General features: G+C 37.0%; 1 protein-coding gene across 50 annotated transcripts in view; it reads left to right on the top strand.

Moving 5' to 3' along the window:
* The window catches only part of DTNA (dystrobrevin alpha), a 412319-nt gene that overhangs the window by 230957 nt on the left and 161317 nt on the right, over positions 1-20045 (top strand). For 3 of the 50 annotated variants that reach the window (XM_077974944.1, XM_077974968.1, XM_015121821.3), the window contains exon 1: positions 2209-2358. The exons of the other annotated variants lie outside the window; for them this stretch is intronic. The gene's annotated coding sequence lies outside the window, so the exon portion shown is untranslated. Of the gene's footprint in view, positions 1-2208; positions 2359-20045 lie in introns of those variants that run through there. 50 annotated transcript variants of the gene reach the window in all.

Below are 20045 nucleotides of genomic sequence, written 5' to 3'. Positions count from 1 at the left end.
TTTGTACCATATTCTTCAAAGGGATTTTAATGCTGATTTTCCTATGCCATTGGTTTTGGTGTCAGGTAATTTCCTGAATTTGATGACTATGGAGAGAAGCAGCTAAAAGTCTACACTGGTGAGCAGTTTACAGTACTTGTTAGAGATCAAGGTGACCTTGTAAAGGCTGCTGTTGACACAAGATTGGTTAATTACTAAAAATGTAATCTATGTATGTAATTTATATTTTAAAGACCTTTATGATGAAGATTCTTTACACTTCATCTTAATTTGAGAAAGTATCATTAACAAATAACATATAGACCATTTTTTAAGAATCCAAAATGAATACCACAATGAACTGCTTTACTTGTGTTTTGCTTCCATATTTAAAGATGAAAAAAATTAACTACCATGTTTAACGTTCTTCCCACAGTCCATTTCATCCTAGAAATATGCATAACCTTTTGACTGATCGGTTGCTCCTAGCTGGATGCAAGGAGCAAACAGGTTGGAGCAAACAGCCCTTGCTCTTTGCCTGAAAAGGTCTCTATGTTTATGCTGTGTTGTTATGTAAATCTATGTTAGGAAACATAGGATTGTTAATGCGTATCTTGTTGAAAATGACACTTTATTCAGCAAAGGGAAGTCACATGCCAGTCAGCTTTCTCATGGTCCCTCTTGTTCAAAAATCACATATTTACTAAATAATACTAGCCAGAATTTATTGAGTATTTAGTATTCTTCAATGCTTGGTGCTTTCCTTGGACTATCTCATTTAATCCATTTTCATTCCTCGTTAAAGTAGGAATTTTACAGAAGAGTAAACTGAGGGTTAGAGAGGTTAAGTAACCTGTCCAAGATCACAAAAGGAGTATGGGCGAGAGCCAGATTTCAAATCCGCATCTGCTTGATTCCACAGTTGCTCTTCTTAAGAGCTCCTCTGCCTTGCCTCACTTTGTGATGTGATGTACTAAGAAAAATTCTGTGCAGATCTCTCAAGGGTTTAAGCACAGCGAGACATGCTGTGAAGACAGTCCTGGAGGAGGTGAGGGAAAGCTTTCAGATGCCATCTTTATCCATTGAAGAAGTAGCCCTACCTACTGCCAAGTCTTTTGATGGTTACTTGGTAGAGAAAGATGAGTAAGACAATGTTCCCCTTCCTTGGGGAGTCCATCTCTAAAGAGAGAAGATAGATATGCAAACAAATTATTGTGAAATATGAGCTAAGTTTGGGAAATAAGGAAAGTTGTGCAAGAGCAGAGTGATAATGCGAGGCCTGAGGGATGAAGCAGCCAACCCTGGAGGACTGGGGCACCCACTGGCTGGTGAATGTATCATGGTGGGAGGAAGGATCGTGCTGACATGCTGGCATGCGCGGAAGTTCCAGTCACCTGGGACTCCCTCGGCCTTTCCCTAAAGGACTGGTAATGCACTGAAGGTGATTCCTTAAATCCTAACTACATAGCCATTGGTTTGGGGAGTCCCAGGATTGCTCAGAGTTCATATTGTTTCAAATCCAAGACCGTTGCTCTTAATATAGAGCACCCCCCCGCCCCCCACCGAAATATAGCCTGGTCGATTCCAACAGGCTGTGTTGCCTGCTTTAAATTTAAATGATAAATTTTAAAAGAACTGAAATCTGTTTAAATAACAGTTAAACACAGGGTTTTGATGAAAAGAAAATGAAGAATTTTACCTCCCACATCTAAGCTGTGATTAGAAGTTTGCTCTAGAAAAAAAGCACTTTGAAACTAGCCCTTCATATACTGATGTAGTGTTTTCAGCATCTGTGTTTACTGAATACGTTACTGCATTTTTTAATGTTTTTTAAAGGAGCTCTGGGATTATTGCTGCATTTCCTATCGAGTTAGTAACTGACATTTAAAAATATTTAGTTGGCTGATGTAGTAGTAGATAATGCTCAGTATTTCAAAAGATTAGTGGTGACTTAAAATGCATAGAGTTATTTCATTAGTTAGTTGGGAAACCTTTTATTCTTATACTTCTGTTATTTTTTTCTTGTTCATGAAGTTGAGTCAGCAAGAGAAGCATATTCAAATTAGACTTGTCATACAGAAAAAAAAATCTGACTTTGTCAGGGTGGGTGGAGGGAAGAAAAGCAACTTTTTGTCAGTCTTTTGTATTTCAGCAGCTGGATTCATTGCTACCATGGTAACGGACCACATGATGAGGTGTATTAGATTGCTGTGTGTTGAGCACAAGGGGAAGAATGAACACAGCTTTTTATTGAAGTTAAAGGTTACTTTGGAGTTTCTTCTCTGGAAATGTGTAAGGTCAAATACTATAGTTTCCAGCTTATGTAGTACTTCAGAGGAAGAATTAGGGGCATATTGGTGCATTTAACTACAAAACCAGGTAAGGTACAATTGAATCTATGAAACTGAACTCTCTGACTTCTGTCGCAGTGGCATAACTTGCTGGGTGGAATTTCACTGTCGCCCCCACACCCACCCCCACATAGGCACCCGATATATTTCTCCTGCCCACCTCCCCAGCTCGTCCACCTCCGGTTTCAGCTGTTTTTAATTTGAAAGTCTAAGATGTTGTGAAATGTTATAGTTTTATGGTAGTGTGTGTGGGTGGGGAGGGAGTGTGTGTGTGTGTGTGTAAGTCAAAGAAAGAAAACTGCAAAGGAAGTAATAAGAATACAATAACTGCTATCTTCAAATCAATGTAGACCTGAACAAAGTATTTTCTTGTTTTGTTTTTTGAAAATGGTCCGCTTTTCTTAGCGGACACCTTATTAGTGGCATTCGTCCAAAGCTACTTGTCTCTTCTACTAAATTAATCAGTAGGACCAACTTTTCCAGCATGTTATTTAGTGTGCTTATTGTATGTGAGCTTTTGTTTTTCTTCCTTTCATCATATTATTGCCAGCCTCATCTAACATGTATAGTCCGGTTTTATCTATATTTTTAAAAACATCTATTATTTCTATTAGCATTCTAATCTTTTAGGCATTGTGGCTGTATGTATGTTACAGGGTTTAAAAATAGAAGTAAATACAACATGGGCGAGTGTAAAATGAACTCTTTTGCTTAGAGGCTGGTAGAGACTGAATGTAAACAATTCAATGTGGCTGTGTGGAGCATCAGTTCCCAGAGCGCAGACGCCTTCTCATGCATTGTTTACGTATCACCCTGGCAGCTTGTTTCAAAATGGGAGGCTTTGGTACGCACAGAGCAAGTTAAAAGAGAACAATTTCTTTAATAATAACTTATTTCGATTACTTGTTCATAGTCTCTACTGATGTTTGATGTTTGACTTCCTCATAAGATATTAGGATTTACTCTAATTATAGCCAGGGGTTTACTTATGCAACTTCTTTCCTTCCTCTTAGAACAAAGTTGTCTTAGCAGCTTTTAGAAATAAAACCTAACTAAATAGTAGCAAAGCCCTACTGTTATTCTAGTATATTGACTACCCACCTGAAAAAGTGCCGATATAGGAAAATCTTTTTGAAAAATACTTTCTTAGTGAACTAAAATCAATTATATGCCCTTAATTGGCACTAATTAGGATAAAAGCCAATAAATGATCCCAAGTTTGTTCATACAGCATGCTTTCTTAGAAAAAGAAAACTTAGATTTTATTAAATGTATTTATGCTCTGTGATTTTCATTGCTATTTCCTTAGTCTCTCGAGTTTCCATGTGTCCAAGCCATTTTCTAAGTTTAAGCAAGGAGTTATAATCATTTTTCAAAAAACTTATTTGCCATGATTTCAAATAAAAACTGTTTCCATGATGACCAATATCAAAAGCATTATAATAGCACCTAACATTGTAAATGCTCATGCTTGTATCTGAATTTATTCTTTTCTTTTTTCCTTTGTGGTTTGAGTACAAATGAGCTATGACCATATAGCTTTCATAAGCATAAGTTGTTATTACTAGAGAATAGGGAGTTTCTAAAACTTAGTGAAAGATGGTACCTGGCAAACTATTTTAAAGTATGAAATTATTGAAACTGACAATATCTGAGGTAGAAAGTGTTATGTTTTATTAAAAGAAAAATAAAAGAGGGAAAGAAGAAGCAAGACAGAGACACACAGAGAGAAAAAAAGAAATTAAAAGATAGACAAAAGGTAAAGATAAAAGTGTAAATGATCTCTTACCCAAGCGTTTTTCTTTCCCACCAGTACTGGAAAGGGTTAAATCTATATATGTCAGAGAAGAGAGTAGTATGGATAAGGGAAATTACTAAAATTAAATTTTTATTTCACTATTCCATGTTTAAAATACATGATAAAGTATAGATAGTTCCTTTCTATTAATTAAAATGAAAAAAATTTCTATAGTGAGTTTGTCTAGTCTTTGTAGTTATGGGCTACCAGCCAGCTTAGATATTAGAGCTACAAGTGTGTAAAAACCAATATGTGCCCAAATTTCTGTGATTTTTATTCGTCTGACATTAGGCCATATGTACACAAAAACTTCTGAAGTAATTTCAACTGAGAGATCACGAGATGGAAGATTCCTTTAGAGTTGTTCTGGTATTTACATTCTTAAGAAGCAAAATTGACTTTTGATGTACTTGCTTTAAACTGTAAATTTTGTCAAGATGTTTTAATTGCACAATGTTTGTTTCAACTCTTGTTTAAATTATGCTTTCTTGTTAATTTTGAATGATTTGTAGTGTTTGCTAACATTTAGCTTTAATCTCTAGAGCTGCCTAGAGTCATAGACCAATAGATAATTATCTGCAAACATTTACCTCTACTAAGGCGATAGATATTTAACAGTTTTCTAACACGTTAAAAAAGAACCATATTGAGTAAAACAGTATATAGCCTCTTCTAAAAAATTAATGATATTTAAACTCCAGGAAAATATTTCTAAAATTGATGAAGATCGAGCCAATGAATGATGACTCGATATCATCTTAGATACTCCATTTTTAGGAGTTAGTTTTTAACCTATGATTTTATTAAGGTGAATTTTATTATTGACCACTATGTAATTTTTGATATGAAAAGAATTGGACTTTTTTTTTTTAGAATTCTAAGACTTTTCAAATGAAAATGAAAGTAATGGTACCATGATCATCATGATAATGATAATGACAATAGTGATTAATTTGGAGAATAAAATAGACTTAGAAAGCTCTTGCCTCTTTGTGTAGTAAAAGGCCACTGTTCTTAGAAGGAAAGTGGAAATTACTAATGGGTAGTATGATTCTCAGAAATCAACCCTCAAATTTAATTAATTCTATTAATAGCATTTATAAGTCACTAGGAATAGAGGTGCTTGGTATGTTATTATCAGACTTTATTATAAAACATGTTGGCTTTGTTCAATAAGCAATAGAGGCTGTCATCAAAAATGATTAAACTTATCAAGAATTGTACAATGTGTGGGTCAGTATCTGACAGGAAAAATGTAAACTCATTTCTAGGAAAGAAGAATTCATTATATTTTTAGTATATAAAGGGGCAATCAACTGGTCTTCACTTCATGGTATTATTAGCTGGATACTTTAGAGTGGTATTATTATAATAATTCCCCACTCTCAAACACACATATTTTGAAATGTTCAGTAGACACCATTTCAATATTTTAATTGTTTTTAAATTTTAAATTATTTATTTTAAATAAACAACAATAGTTTATATCTGAAACCTGTTAATTTTGATTAGTTTGGTGGAACATTTATTCAGAAAAATTACTTAACTCTGCACACCCCTAACATGAAAGAAAAAACTGGATGGGTTGGCAATTCCAGTACAAAATGTGGATCCATGAAAGTAGTGAAAGAAAATATAGAATTTACGATAGAAAAGGATGACCTCGAAGACAAAAATCATAAAGGAATGGTAATATGAAACCTTATTCCTTCTAGAATATGTTACATACAAAATTAAAAAGATAAATAGCAAATTAGAAGCCATATTTGCAACATATATGAAAGAGAAAAAGTGAATATCCATGTTATGTAATGAGGTCTCATAAATCTGTAAGAAAAAGCACTTCCCTTGTTATTTTAAAAATAGCTACAAATTAAACAAATGCCATTTTAATAATTAGCAACTATTTTTTAAAGGGGAAAGCAAAAGGAGGAAGGGGGAGATAATGTCTGGTTTAGGAAAAGTCTGGAAAATGGGAACACATATACACTGCTATATGTATATGTATAGTATATTCTCCATATACATATAGCAGTGTACCCTGGGTGCGGGTTGGGGGTTGATCAGGCTGGCAATGTGTAGCAAACTCTTTAAAAATTTCATATCCTTGGACCCTACAGTTCTACTATGAGGAATATGTCCTAACAAAATAAACAGTCAAACATATTTACATGGTTTTTCATTGTTGTCATATTTATAAGTATAAACAATGGCAGTCTGAAAAAGAAAATCCAAAAAATGTGAAAAACACATGAGCTCATAGTTCCTCTCTAGAAGCTATAAAGCTGTACAAAGTCAGCCAGCCATCTTGGCTCACACCTGTAATCCCAGCACTTTGGGAAGCCAAGGCGGGTGGATCGCCTGAGATCAGGAGTTTGAGACCAGCCTGGCCAACATAGTAAAACCCCTTCTGTACTAAAAATACAAAAAATTAGCTGGGCATGGTGGCAGGCACCTGTAATCCCAGCTACTTGGGAGGCCGAGGCAGGAGAATCACTTGAACCCAGGAGGCGGAGGTTGCAGTGAGCTGAGATTGCGTCATTGCACTCTGGCCTGGGCAACAAGAGCGAAACTCCATCTCAACTAAAAAAAAAAAATCCTGCAAGAAGTCATAGACATGGCTATAGGCTATATGCTGGTCTAACTGTTGACTTCCCAACTCTTTAGATGGAACATGTATAGGCAACATGGTGTAGAAAAAGAGTCTTGGCTTAAGAATTGGAATGCCTGAATCACGATACTAACTAGCAGAGTTAATATAAGTATGCACATTTATGAAATTATTAAAATAATAATGTTAAAGAGTAGAAAAGTCTTGAGTCCCTTCACCCACCTATATGTGTTTGTCTTCACCACCGATTTGCAAATAAGAAGTCTCATATCAAGTGGGAGGTGTGCGTTTTTATAATTTCACTGAAATGCAATACCAAATGGTAAAATCTGGAATGCCTTGACTGTGAGAGAAAATAACAAAATATTTTAAATGCATATACATTCCAATTATTATTTTTTGAAATTTATTCTAAAGAACTTTCTACTCATATAAGGATGGGCAGAGGATAACTGGGCTTGAATAACCGGGCCATACCGACGTTTAGGTGTGGTGGAGAGGCAGAGCTCCAGAGCAGTGCTGTTCAAAATTCTGTGATGCTAGAAATGCTCTCTATCTGCATAGTCCAATATAGAAACTACTACTATATGTGGCTACATATGGCTATTAAGCACTTGAAAGGTAGCTAGTGCAACTGATGAAACAGATTTCAAATTGTATTTAATGCTAAGTAATTGAAATAGCCATGTGTGTCTAGTGCTATCTTATTAGACAGTGACACTCTAGAGTTAAGCACAACAAATAGGGTCTTTTATGTAATGTCGGAGGTTAATTTCAAGCACCTCTGATAAATTAGGATGATATAGATAGGACAAGAAAGTGAGTATTCTTTGTGAAATTTCCCTTTTCTCTACAGAAATACAGATCAATGAAATCCTTTGATTCTAGTGACTGCAAGTCCACGATTTTCCAGAGAAGTGTTGGTCTCAAGTAGTCTGCAGTTTTGTTTGCTAAAGAATTTTAATGCTTATTTTCTCATTTATTTTTTTTAAATCCTTATATTGAATATATTTGTGTTGGACACTGACATTGAAAAGATAGTAGTAGTGCAGAGTTCCTTGATTCAGGAAATCCTTGGAATATCCTTAGGAGTAAATGGTGCAGAGCAGAGATTACAGAGGAGGGGAGAGAAAATGCTGTGTGGAGAAGGAAGTACTAAGATAAACCTTAAAGAAATAGCCAGCGTTCAATAGGAGGCTGGGGAAAGGAGGATCTTGAGAAACAGAACAGTGTGGAAAAACCAGGGAGAGATGAGAATCAGAAATGTCTGGAAATGTAATAATGGCAGCAGCACAGAAAATAGACTAATGTGTAGACAGAAATGAGTCCAGAAGTTAATGTTACAATTCAGGACAAGAATGAGGGAGGTTCTGAGCTAAGGGGATGAAAGTAGAATTTAAAAACAGTAGACTTGAGAGGTATTTTGTCTGTTGTTTCCTCTTTACAATGAGTCAGGAAGAGAACATCTGATTTATCTTTTAAGCCCGCTTAAAAATTATCAATTTGCATACAATGCTAGAGCAAGGTTTTTGTGGCCAAGGAAACTGAGTATATCTTACAGTATGCAAGTTTTTCAAACAGGACCAACTTACATAAATCATCCTCTTGGAAGCAGGTACAACTACATCATCTATGTAGTCGAAATGTATGGCACATGACAATATTGTTTAGGGATGAATGTAACTGAGGTGGATGGAAACTTAATATTTATGAGACTTCCTCTTTCATTAAAATCTTAACATTCTTTGATTTTGACAAATAGTGTTTTTATTTCTTCCAAAAATACAAGAATTTTAAAAGTATATAGTTAGGCACCATTTAGAAAGGTCAAAAAAGCAATCTTCTAGTAGAATTTATGATTTGGGTACATTATTATTCTCCAGTCTTTACCCTATTTTCATGGATTTTTCTCTTGGCAGTATATCCAGGTTCATTTAAGGTTGAAAGACCATAGAAGCCGTTATTCCAGCATCAAAGTCCCCACTGTTTTCCAGTAAGAAGTTAGGTTTGATTTCTTCCAAAGCCTTATGATCACTGCAGTCAAAAAAAGAAGGGTGGAAAAATGCAGAAAATGGTGGAAGAGGTGGAGTATGGTCTTAGTCATAAAGAACTGAAAGGAGAAAAGTATTAATGAAGAGTGTGGGCATTAGTCTGACTGTAAGGAGGACTTTGGCAGTAACTACAAGCCAGAGTGAGTGAGGAAAGAATAGCAGCCATTTGGGCAATGTGCTGACCATGTAGTTAGTTTCCATGTGTGGCGTGATGGTAGGAAACCCAAACATACAGCAGAACAGAGAGGAGCACATCATGTGAGAGCTCCATGAGTTCTCGGATTGAATAAAATAGAAGACTTTCTAAGTGCCAGATACTGTTATAAGTACTCTTTGTTTAACCTATTTAAGGTAATTAACCCTTTTTATTCGGAGAAAAGTCATAGCACATGGAAATCACTGAAGAAATACAAGTAGTGGTGGGATGCAGTGGCTCACGTCTGTAATCCCAGCACTTTTGGGAGGCAGAGGTGGGTGAATCACCTGAGGTCAGGAGTTCAAGACCAGTCTGGCGCCAACATGGCGAAACCCCGTCTCTACTAAAAATACAAAAACAAAACAAACAAAACCTAGCCAGGCATGGTGGCATCAGTCTGAAGTCCCAGCTACTCAGGAGGCTGAGGCAGGAAAATCGCTTGAACCAGGGAGGTGAAGGTTGCAGTGACTCGATATCATGCCACTGCACTCCAGCCTGGGCAACAGAGTGAGACTCCGTCTCAAAAAATAAAAAAAAATAAAAAAAAAACATAAGTAGTTATTATCTCTCCATTAATCCTCACAACAACCCCATGAGCAGGGTACTTTTACCATCTTTATTATACAGATGAGGAAATTAAGGCCCGAGAGGTTAAGTAATCCCCCAAAGAGCATACAGTTAATCAGAGAGAGCGCTACATTTAATGAGCTCAACTAATACACCATCCTGCCTACTCTTAATCTATGTTAATTTTATAATGTGTGCAGAGATGATACTTGTAACGTGCTCACAAAGTGCCTGACATATAGTAAACCTGCAAAAGTGTTAGCAATTATCATTATGTAATAAGATTTAGAAGACTTTCCGGTATTTATGTCATTCTACACTGACACTGCTCAGAAATAGTAACAAGATTTTTAGGGCAGCTCTGGATTTTTCTTATGTAAAGTGTGAAGAAAGCTTTGTTTGGGAGCATGCCCTTATAAATTGGATAAACTTTTCTTCTACCCAAATACTATCAATCAGTTTGACTGGCACAGTTGAAGTTTTTACCTCAAAGAATGGGCCTCATTGAAATGTTCTATATACTCATCTACATGGCTCTGACCTTCTAACAGAGAATGACTGCTGCTAATGGTACTAATGAGAGCAAATGAAATTCCCTTCCAAGCTTAGTATTTGAATAATATGTCAATTTGTTCATTGCCGTCTTACTAGGCATTAAATGCCCTGACATTTTTATAACCTAAGGGAGCTAGTGCAAGTTTGGCAGCCGGAAAAGGTAATCAGGCCAGAGGCTGGCCAAGGCATAGTCATGAGGGGATGGAAGGGTAACAAAGTCAAAGTCAAAGTCAAGCAGGTGGATCCAGGCGGAACCCAACCAGACTCTAGAACAAAGTTAGGTTCAGAGTTGGATTCTTATCTCCTTTCCCTATAATGTGGACTGGTAGGGGTGGGTTGGTTGTCATCCTCTGTACAAAAAGAATTTTATGGAAAATTGGCTAGCTCTGAAATCTAACTGAAATAAGAAAGTCAATAAAAGCAGAATTAAAGATACTTAAACATTATAGATACAGGCAATGCAAGAACAATGCCTCTGTTGTACTGGATTTCCAGCAGGGAATGATGCTGTTTGGGTTAAGACACAGGTGAGGCAGAGGAGCTTTGAGGATACCATGGCTCAGGAAGGAAGAAATGTGAGAAAGCTAGAGAGGTACAGGAGACTGCAGAGGAGAAGGGAAAGGCAAAATCTGGATTCTGAGTAATCAGAAGTTGTCATCTACTTTGTTGACTCCTATAGTTCCCTTTGTCTTCATCTGTGAATTGCACTGGGCAAGTGTGCCAGGCCGACCACCCAATAAGAGGACAAGGAAGAGAGAGTGGAAGGATCAGCAGAACTGTCACCACTCTGCGTCTGGGGTGTGGGAGCTGGGGATGCGGGGTGGGGAATCTCTCTCTAGAGGTTTGTTCTCTGCTATGCTACTCCCATCTGTGACAGCTTTTTCTCCATGAGCTTAAATGATGATGGTTTTCTTCCAACTATTAGGGAATATGTTGATAGTGTTAGTGATTCATAGAGTCTCTGAAATAATCTCTGCAAATGTTATGTGTAGTTGATTATCTGGAGAAGTAACCAGCTTTTATCAACCATAATAACTAAATTTGTATGGTGATTTACTGTTTGCAAAATATTCAATTATGTTATATTTGAATCTCCCACAATCCTAGGAGGTAGATGACAGCATCAATTCCTTTATAAGGATGAAGGAAATCAAGCTCAATTACTTTACTAGAGGCACTGGGTTTGATAGCAAAGCACAAATTTTAATTTACTCGTTTACTGATGCATGCTGCTTCATTCAACACCTTTTCACCTTTAAAAGTAAAAATTGTCTCAGTGATAGCTATTTACCTTTAGAAAATTGCTATTACAAATTAAGAACTCTTAAATTTACTCAGATTGTTCAGATTAAATCCTCCCTTTAAACATACTTTCAAGGTAGTTTATGTACACAGTAGGTATTTAATAAGTGTTAACTGCTTGATTATTGTCTCTTTGTACTCCTCCAAAGTAATCATTCTAATTCTTACACGTTGAATTAAAAGGTTGTTGATTTGGAGTAGAAAGGAATACTCTGCAATTACAATTCCTAACATGGGAAACTAATTAAAAAAAAAAAAAACCTGATGCAGCTCTTTTTAACTTAAGAAAATTATCTAACCTCTAACATATAAATGAGTAGCCTTAAAATAACTGGACAAAGCCAGAAGGCGACAAGGCAGACATCTTATACTTAGGCAAAACCAATCAAAGGAAATTATCATGAGCCCCAAAACTACTCTACTTCTCATATCCATGCAACACCCAAACAATATACAATTTTATCTTGCCTATGAAATTCCCAAGTATATTCCTAGGTATGTGTTTGTCTTTGTATCACACACTGTCTGTATTCTTTAAAACCTTCCCTTACCCGACATTGCCCTTGAATGTAGCTATTTTCCTTGCCTATTGGAGACATCAAAAATGCTCCTCCCCTGGCTAATTCTCTGTGGGAACCAGTGATTAAAGTCTGGGCAGGAGAAAAGAAGGCGGGGCATATGATTGTCAGTAATAGGGTTTTCCGGTTTGGCTAAAGTGAAGCTCCTTACTTCAGCTAGTATTGCAGCTATTTGGGCTCCCCTTTCCTTATACTCCTTCCTAAAATGTTAAAACACAAAAATCCAAATTACAACATTTATTACCTTTCTCATTTAAAATTGTACTAAAATAATCCTTTGGGTTTAAATATTCTCTTCTGATAGTAATGCTAAGATCTGAGATTCTTTTGATTAGGGTTAAGGCTAGGCAGGAAAGGAATATTAAAGAAGAATGTCACTTACCAACTATTAAATATACTATAAGCTATAATCACAATTAAGTTGAACTATAATTTAAAAGGGTGTTAATACAGACAAACCCTGGAGTATAAACAAATACTTGCATAGGTATCAATATATGCTAGAGGAGGTTGTGCATAGCAACAGGACAGATTATTATTATTATGCAGTAAAATACTAGTGGGAAGGAAAATATTTTCATTCATACTACAAAATGAATTCCAGGTAAATTAGAGTTAAATGCTTACAATAAATCAAATTATAAGGATTAATAGAAAATATACAGGGATTTTAAAAGAGCTTTAATGAACTAAACAATTTAAATTGTACAAATTAATAGGTTTTGACATACACACACACACACACACATACACACACACCCTAAGCCATCTTTAGAATCAAGATAGTGAACATATCCATCATCACCAAAAATTTCCTCAAGCTCCTTGGTAATGACTCCCACCTGTCCCTCCCCCATCCCAAGCAACCACAAATGAATTTCCAGTCACTATAGATTAGTTTGCATTTTCTAGAGTTTATGTAAATTGAATCAGACAGTACATACTTTTTTGGTCCGGTTTCTTTCACTCAGTATATTTATTTTGTGACTCATCCACGTCGTGTGTATCAACAATATGTTCATCTTTATTTATTTATTGTTTATCCATTCATCTTTGATGAACATTGAGGTTCTTTCTGGTTTTTGACTATTACAAATAAAACCACTATGAACATTCACGTGAAAATCTTTAAACAGATACATATTTGCTTTCCTTTTGAGTAAATGCCTATGGGAATTTTAAATGATCCATGAAAGAAAAAGGACTTTATAAATACAAGGATTAAAAGTTCACCATGGAAAATATTATATTTGACAACATTAACATTTTAAATTACTGCAACTCAAAAAAAAAAATGTTCTTAACCAAACTTCAGGTTAAATGATAGTCAGAGAAACTATATAAGTAATAGCTAACAATGATAATAACTTGCCGTAAGCAAAGCATCGGCAGCTCTGTCTTATCTATATCAGTTGATCTTCACAACAGTCCTGAAAGGTTAAACACTATAGTGCCGCATCCTGTGTACTTAACCACTGCTCAGTGCTGCCCCCCTGTGTGGAGAAGGAGTATATATTATATATAGACGGTATATTTGTCAAAAAAAAGTTCAATATCCAATCGTAGGAAATTATGGTAAACATAATAGAAATAATTTATATATTGTATATCTCTGAAATACATGTGTGAGATGATATGTCGATAACCTAAATATAATTTGTGCAAAATATGTAGGAGAATACAAAGGCAATAAAATGGGCAAGGGACATAAGATGTTCACAACTAAAAAAAGTAAAAATAGGGCCGGGCGCTGTGGCTCAGGCCTGTAATCCTAGCAGTTTGGGAGACCGAGGCAGATAGATCACTTGATGTCAGGAGTTCGAGACCAGCCTGGCCAACATAGCAAAACCCCGTCTCTACGAAAAACACAAAAATTAGGCGCGTGGTGGCGGGTGCCTGTAATCCCAGCTACTCAAGAGGCTGAGACAGGAGAATTGCTTGAACCCAGGGGGAGGAGGTTGCAGTGAGCCGAGATCGTGCCACTCCACTCCAGCCTGGGCAACAAGAGTGAGACTCTGTCTCAAAAAAAAAGAAAAGAAAAGAAAGAAAGGAAAAAAAATTAGATGAACAATATTAAACTTCATTCTTAGTCAAATACATTAAAAATAAAATCAAACTGTGACACCTATCAAATGAATGAATATTTTTAGATATGTCATTATTGGTTTTTATTGCTTTATTTTAATAGTGGTAATATGTAATGTTAGTGAAGTTGAAAGCCATTCTCACACTTTATTGGTGGTGAAATATAAATTAATACAATCATTCTGGAAAGCAATTTGGCATATCAGTATGTATAAATGACTTGACAATAATTATGCCCTTTGATAAAAGATTTTATTTTTGAAATCAACTGAAGCAATAACCTTAAATGGATATAAAGAATTATGTACAGAATGTCTTTTATAGTGTGACATAATGTCTTATAAGAGGAAAATGAATAGCTAAAGTCATTTCATAGCTAAAAATCCTGTGCACCTACTAAAGAGGTCTTTACTAAGCATTATCATAAACTATTGGTAGAAGTGAGAATTACTACAAATTTATTGAAGAACAGTGTGATAATTTTTAATTTTTTTTAATTTATAAAGAAAATAGGTTTATTTGGCTCACAGTTCTGCAGGTTATACACAAAGCATAATGCCAGCATCTGCTCCTGGCAAGGGCCTCAGGAAGCTTGTAATCATGGTGCAAAGTGAAAGGGAAATAGCATGTCACATGGCAAGAGAGGGGAGAGGTGGCAGCTCTTGGTATGAATTGATACAGTGAGAATTCTCTCATTACAGTGAAGACAACACCACGCCATTCATGAAAGATCTATCCCTAAACACTTCCCACTAGGCCCACCTCCAACATTGGAGATCACATTTTAGCATGAGATTTAGAGGAGCCAGATCCTCGGCAAAAAGAACAAAGCTGGAGGCATCACGCTACCTGACTTCAAACTATACTACTAGGCTACAGTAACCAAAACAGCATGGTACTGGTACCAAATCAGATATATAGATCAATGGAACAGAACAGAGGCCTCAGAAATAACACCACACATCTGCAACCATCTGATCTTTGACAAACCTGACAAAAACAAGCAATGGGGAAAGGATTCCCTATTTAATAAGTGGTGTTGGGAAAACTGGCTAGCCATATGCAGAAAACTGAAATTGGATCCCTTCTTTACACCTTATACAAAAATTAACTCAAGATGGATTAAAGACTTAAATGTAAGACCTAAAACCATAAAAACCCTAGAAGAAAACCTAGGCAATACCATTCAGGACATAGGCATGGGCAAAGATGTCATGACTAAAACACCAAAAGCAATGGCAACAAAAGCCAAAATAGACAAATGGGATCTAATTAAACCAAAGAGCTTCTGCACAGTAAAAGAAACTATCAGCAGAGTGCACAGGCAACCTACAGAATGGAAGAAAATTTTTGCAATCTATCCATCTGACAAAGGGCTAATATCCAGAATCTACAAAGAACTTAAACAAATTTACAAGAAAGAAACAAACAACCCCATCAAAAAGTGTGCAAAGGATATGAACAGACACTTCTTAAAAGCAGACATTTATGCAGCCAACAAATTTATGGAAAAAAGCTCATCATCACTGGTCATTAGAGAAATGCAAATCAAAACCACAATGAGATACCATCTCACACCAGTTAGAATGGCAATCATTAAAACATCAGGAAAAAAACAGATGCTGGAGAAATTGTGGAGAAATAGGAACACTTTTACACTGTTGGTGGGACTGTAAATTAGTTCAACCATTGTGGAAGACAGTGTGGCGATTCCTCAACAAGGATCTAGAACTAGAAATACCATTTGACCCAACAATCCCATTACTGGGTATATACCCAAAGGATTATAAATCATTCTACTGTAAAGAAACATGCACACATATGTTTATTGCAGCACTGTTCACAATAGCAAAGTCTTGGAACCAACCCAAATGCCCACCAATGATAGACTGGATAAAGAAAATGTGGCACATATATACCATGGAATACTATGCAGCCATAAAAAAGGATGAATTCATATCCTTTTTAGGGACATGGATGAAACTGGAAACCATCATTCTCAGCAAATTAACACAAGAAGAGAAAACCAAACACCACATGTTCTCACTCATAAGTGGTAGTTGGACAATGAGAACACATGGACACAGGGAGGGGAACATCACACACCAGGGCCTGTCGGAGAGTGGGGGCCTGGGGGAGGGATAGCATTAGGAGAAATACCTAATGTAAATGACGAGTTGATGGGTGCAGCAAACCCACATGGCACATGTATACCTATGTGTCAAACCTGCACGTTGTGCACATATACTCCAGAACTTAAAGTATAATAATCTTTTTAAAAAAGAAAAAAGATTTGGAGGGGTCAGAACATCCAAATCTATCATTCTTCCCCTAGTCCCCAAATCTCATGTCTTTCTTACATTGCAAAATACAGTCATCTCTTCCTCATAGCCTCCAAGTCTTACCTCATTCCAGCATTACTCAAAAGTCCAAAGTCTCATGTGAGACTCAAGGCAAGTCCTTCTACCTATGAGCCTGTAAGATCAAAATCAAGTTATTTGCTTCCAACAACAATGGTACTATAGGTATTGAGTAAACGTTCCCATCCCAAAAGGGAAAAATCAGCCTAAAGAAAGGGGTAAGAGGCCCCATGCAAGTCTGAAATCCGCAGGACAGACCTTAAACCTTAATGCTCCAAAATAATCCTTCACTCCTTGTCCTGAAACCAGAGGACACTGGTGCAAGGGATGGACTCCCAACACTTAGGGCATCTCCACCTCCATGGCCATGCAGACTGCAGCCAAGTGGCTGCTCTCATGGATTGGAGTTGAGTGCGTGTCGCTTTTCCAGGCTCAGGATGCAAGCTGCCAGTGGCTCTACCATTTTTCCACCTGAAGGGCAGCAACCCCCTTCCCACAGCTCCACTAGGCACTGCCCTGGTGAGGACGCTGTGTGGGGCTCGAACCCCACATGTCCCCTTAGCACTGCCCTAGGAAAGTCTCTTTGTGGAGGCTCCACCCCGTGTCAAGCACCCAGGCTTTCCTCTGATACATCCTCTGGAATCTAGGTGGAAGCTGCCAAGCCTCCTTCACTCGTGCATTCTGTGTGCCTGCAGGCTCAACACCATGTAGCAGCCGCCAAGGCTTAAAGTTTGCACTCTCAGAAGTGGCAGCCTGAGCTGTACCTGAAGCCTTTTAAGCAAAGGCTGGAGCCCCAGCAGCTGGGATGCTGGAAGCAGTTTTCTGAGGCTGCACAGGGCAGCAGGGTTCTGGGCCTGGCCCCAAAACCCATTCTTTCTTACTGTGATCCTGGACCGGTGATGGGAGAACTGTCTGAAGACTTCTGAAAGGCTTTTAAGGCCTTTTTCCCATTGTCTTGGCTTGATGATATTTTTAATTTGCTTAAAATACTTACGACCACTGACTAGTAATTTTACTTTTAGGAATGTCTAAAATGGAAATATTTTTGGCCCAGAATTTATAAACAATGATACTGATCCCAGTATTATAATATCGTTGTGAATCAAGGATATTGATTCACAGTATTGTGAAAACAAATTTTCACTGTAAAACAAACTAAATGCCCAACAATGAAGAACTGGTTAAATAAATTATGGAACATCTGCATGATGGAAACCATATAAAATGTCTTTTTTTGTTGTTTTTGTTTTTTGAGACAGAGTTTTGCTTTTGTCAACCAGGCTGGAGTCCAGTGCCTCAATCTTGGCTCACTGCAACCACCACCTCCCAGGTTCAAGCAATTCTCCTGCCTCAGCTTCCCAAGTAGCTGGGATTACAGGCAAGTGCCACCTTGCCTGGCTGATTTTTGTATGGTTAGTAGAGATGGGGTTTCACCATGTTGGTCACGCTGGTGTCGAACTCCTGGCCTCAAGTGATCCACCCACCTTGGCCTCCCAAAGTACTGCGATTACAGGTGTGAGCCACTGCACCCAGTGCCTAAAATGTCTTATAAAAATGTTTTGTGAAAGAGATATGCTTTTTATAAAATACCATTTACTATCTAATCCTAATATTAAGAGGGAGAGGGGAGAAAAGGCAAAAAATGAAAGAAGGAAATAAAGCAAAATATCTTTAATGGCTCTCTATGGGTAATAGATTAATTTTCCTATCTTTCCTATGTTTTCTGAATTTTCTTCAGCAGATATGTATTACTTTCACAATGTTGTGATATTAAATTAAAAGTGAGAATTTGAAATTGCATACTCAATGTGAATGCAGCTACATATAGAAGAGGCAAGAAGACTATCAGCAAAAATGTTAATAGTATGGTTTTTATCTTCTTTTGTATAATTATTGGAGTTTTTCTATATGTTAAGAAGTTAGGACAAAAATTATTTTGACAAAGAAAGGGCAAAAAACAAGGCCCACTTCTTAGTTTTTGAAAAGCAATATAGGAGAACAGAAGGGAATTATAATAGGATCCTCCTGTTGCAGGTTTGAGCAATACCACTTCAACTAGTTTAAAAAATTTAAAAAAATTAAAATAAATAATTTTTAATGCAGAAATATTTTACATGAAAAGTAAAATTTCCCCACCCAAAATTTCTGTTCTTATCCCAGGATAAAACTGTTGAGGGCTTTGTATATTTCATTCCAGTACTTTTTTCAACGACTCTTATAAAATAAAGTATTTTTCTCAAAAAAATAATAAAAAGGAAGAATCAGCTTATGTAAATAACAAGGACTTAGGTACAGTTGGCTGCAGACTTATTTAGATCCAGAGGCCCAAAGGACATCCCCAAGTTCTCTCTCTCTGTTTCTAGGCTCTGCTTGTTTCTGCTTAGCTTTCTTCACAGTGATTCCTACTCAAACAGCAAAACCAAATCTTGTGCCTCTCACTAGCTCCTGGAAGGAGGCTTCCCAAACAGCAGGTAAGATGGCTGCCAGTAACCACCAAATCACACCCCACTAGCTTCACTTTCCCAGCAGGGGATTTTTCTTAATAATCCAAAGATCCCAGCAAGTAAGTGACAAAGCCTGGCTTGGGGTGTGTGTACAGCCCTGAATGGTCACCATGGTCAAGTGGGAGGGGGATTTTGACACCCAGGGTCCCTTCAGTTGTGCATCTCTATGTCTGAAGGAAAACACAGGCAGCCCCACCACAATTACCTGGAAGAGAGTCCCATAGAGTTCACGAGAGAAAAGAAAAGAGGAAAAGGAATATGGAAAAGAGAGTATGATGCCAATGTCAAGGCAGAAACTCATAGGCATAATACCAAATGTCTTACAAAATCATCTTAGTCGGTCCTCATGGAATTATATAAGGTAAATTATTATGTGCACTTTCAAATAAGGACATGGAGGGTAAGAAAAACTTAAGTTATTTGCTCAAGTACATGCAGGTAGTACATGGCAGCAAGGAGATTTAAACTCAATGTGTCTGATTGAGTTTAAACTCAATGTGTCTGATTGATGACAATGTGTCATCGTCAAACCTCCCCTCTAAAATGTTTTGTCTTTCTTGAGTTCTTATGGCTGCTTTACCTGCAATCAAGGGGCAGAGAGAGGCATTCTGCGTTTCTGTGTGTGAGAAATGGCACGGGGGCAACTAGAAGTTTTAATACCTTCCTATACATGACCAGTTGCTGCTCTCTCCCTTCAGAACCCTGCTCTGAGGAGAGCTAAGTAAGAGAACAGGATGTCAGAGTGTGTGACTAAGGTACAATGTTGTACATTTTTCACACATTAAAATCAGATGTAGGATTCAAATATATTAAAATAATTTAACATTCAAATTTTTAAAACTTCTGAGGGAGGCTGGCCACATTCCATACTGGGCATTCAAAGAGTATTTTCCATGGCATATGAGGCACTCTCAAAGATACAAAAGTAAACACACTCCAAATTAGGACACAAAGAAAATACGGAAGATGGGAAATTCAAGGTAGAGAGACATAAACGGCAACTAGAAATAACAGTCATTGTAGATCTGGCAGTTCCCCAGCCAAAGCAGACAATCTAAAAGAAACCTAAGGTTATTTATACCTGCCGAGGATTTACTCTACCCAGTGA

The sequence above is a fragment of the Macaca mulatta genome, chromosome 18, assembly GCF_049350105.2.
Source record: "Macaca mulatta isolate MMU2019108-1 chromosome 18, T2T-MMU8v2.0, whole genome shotgun sequence".
NCBI lineage: Eukaryota > Metazoa > Chordata > Mammalia > Primates > Cercopithecidae > Macaca > Macaca mulatta.
This window is presented reverse-complemented; position numbering and strand designations above follow the sequence as displayed.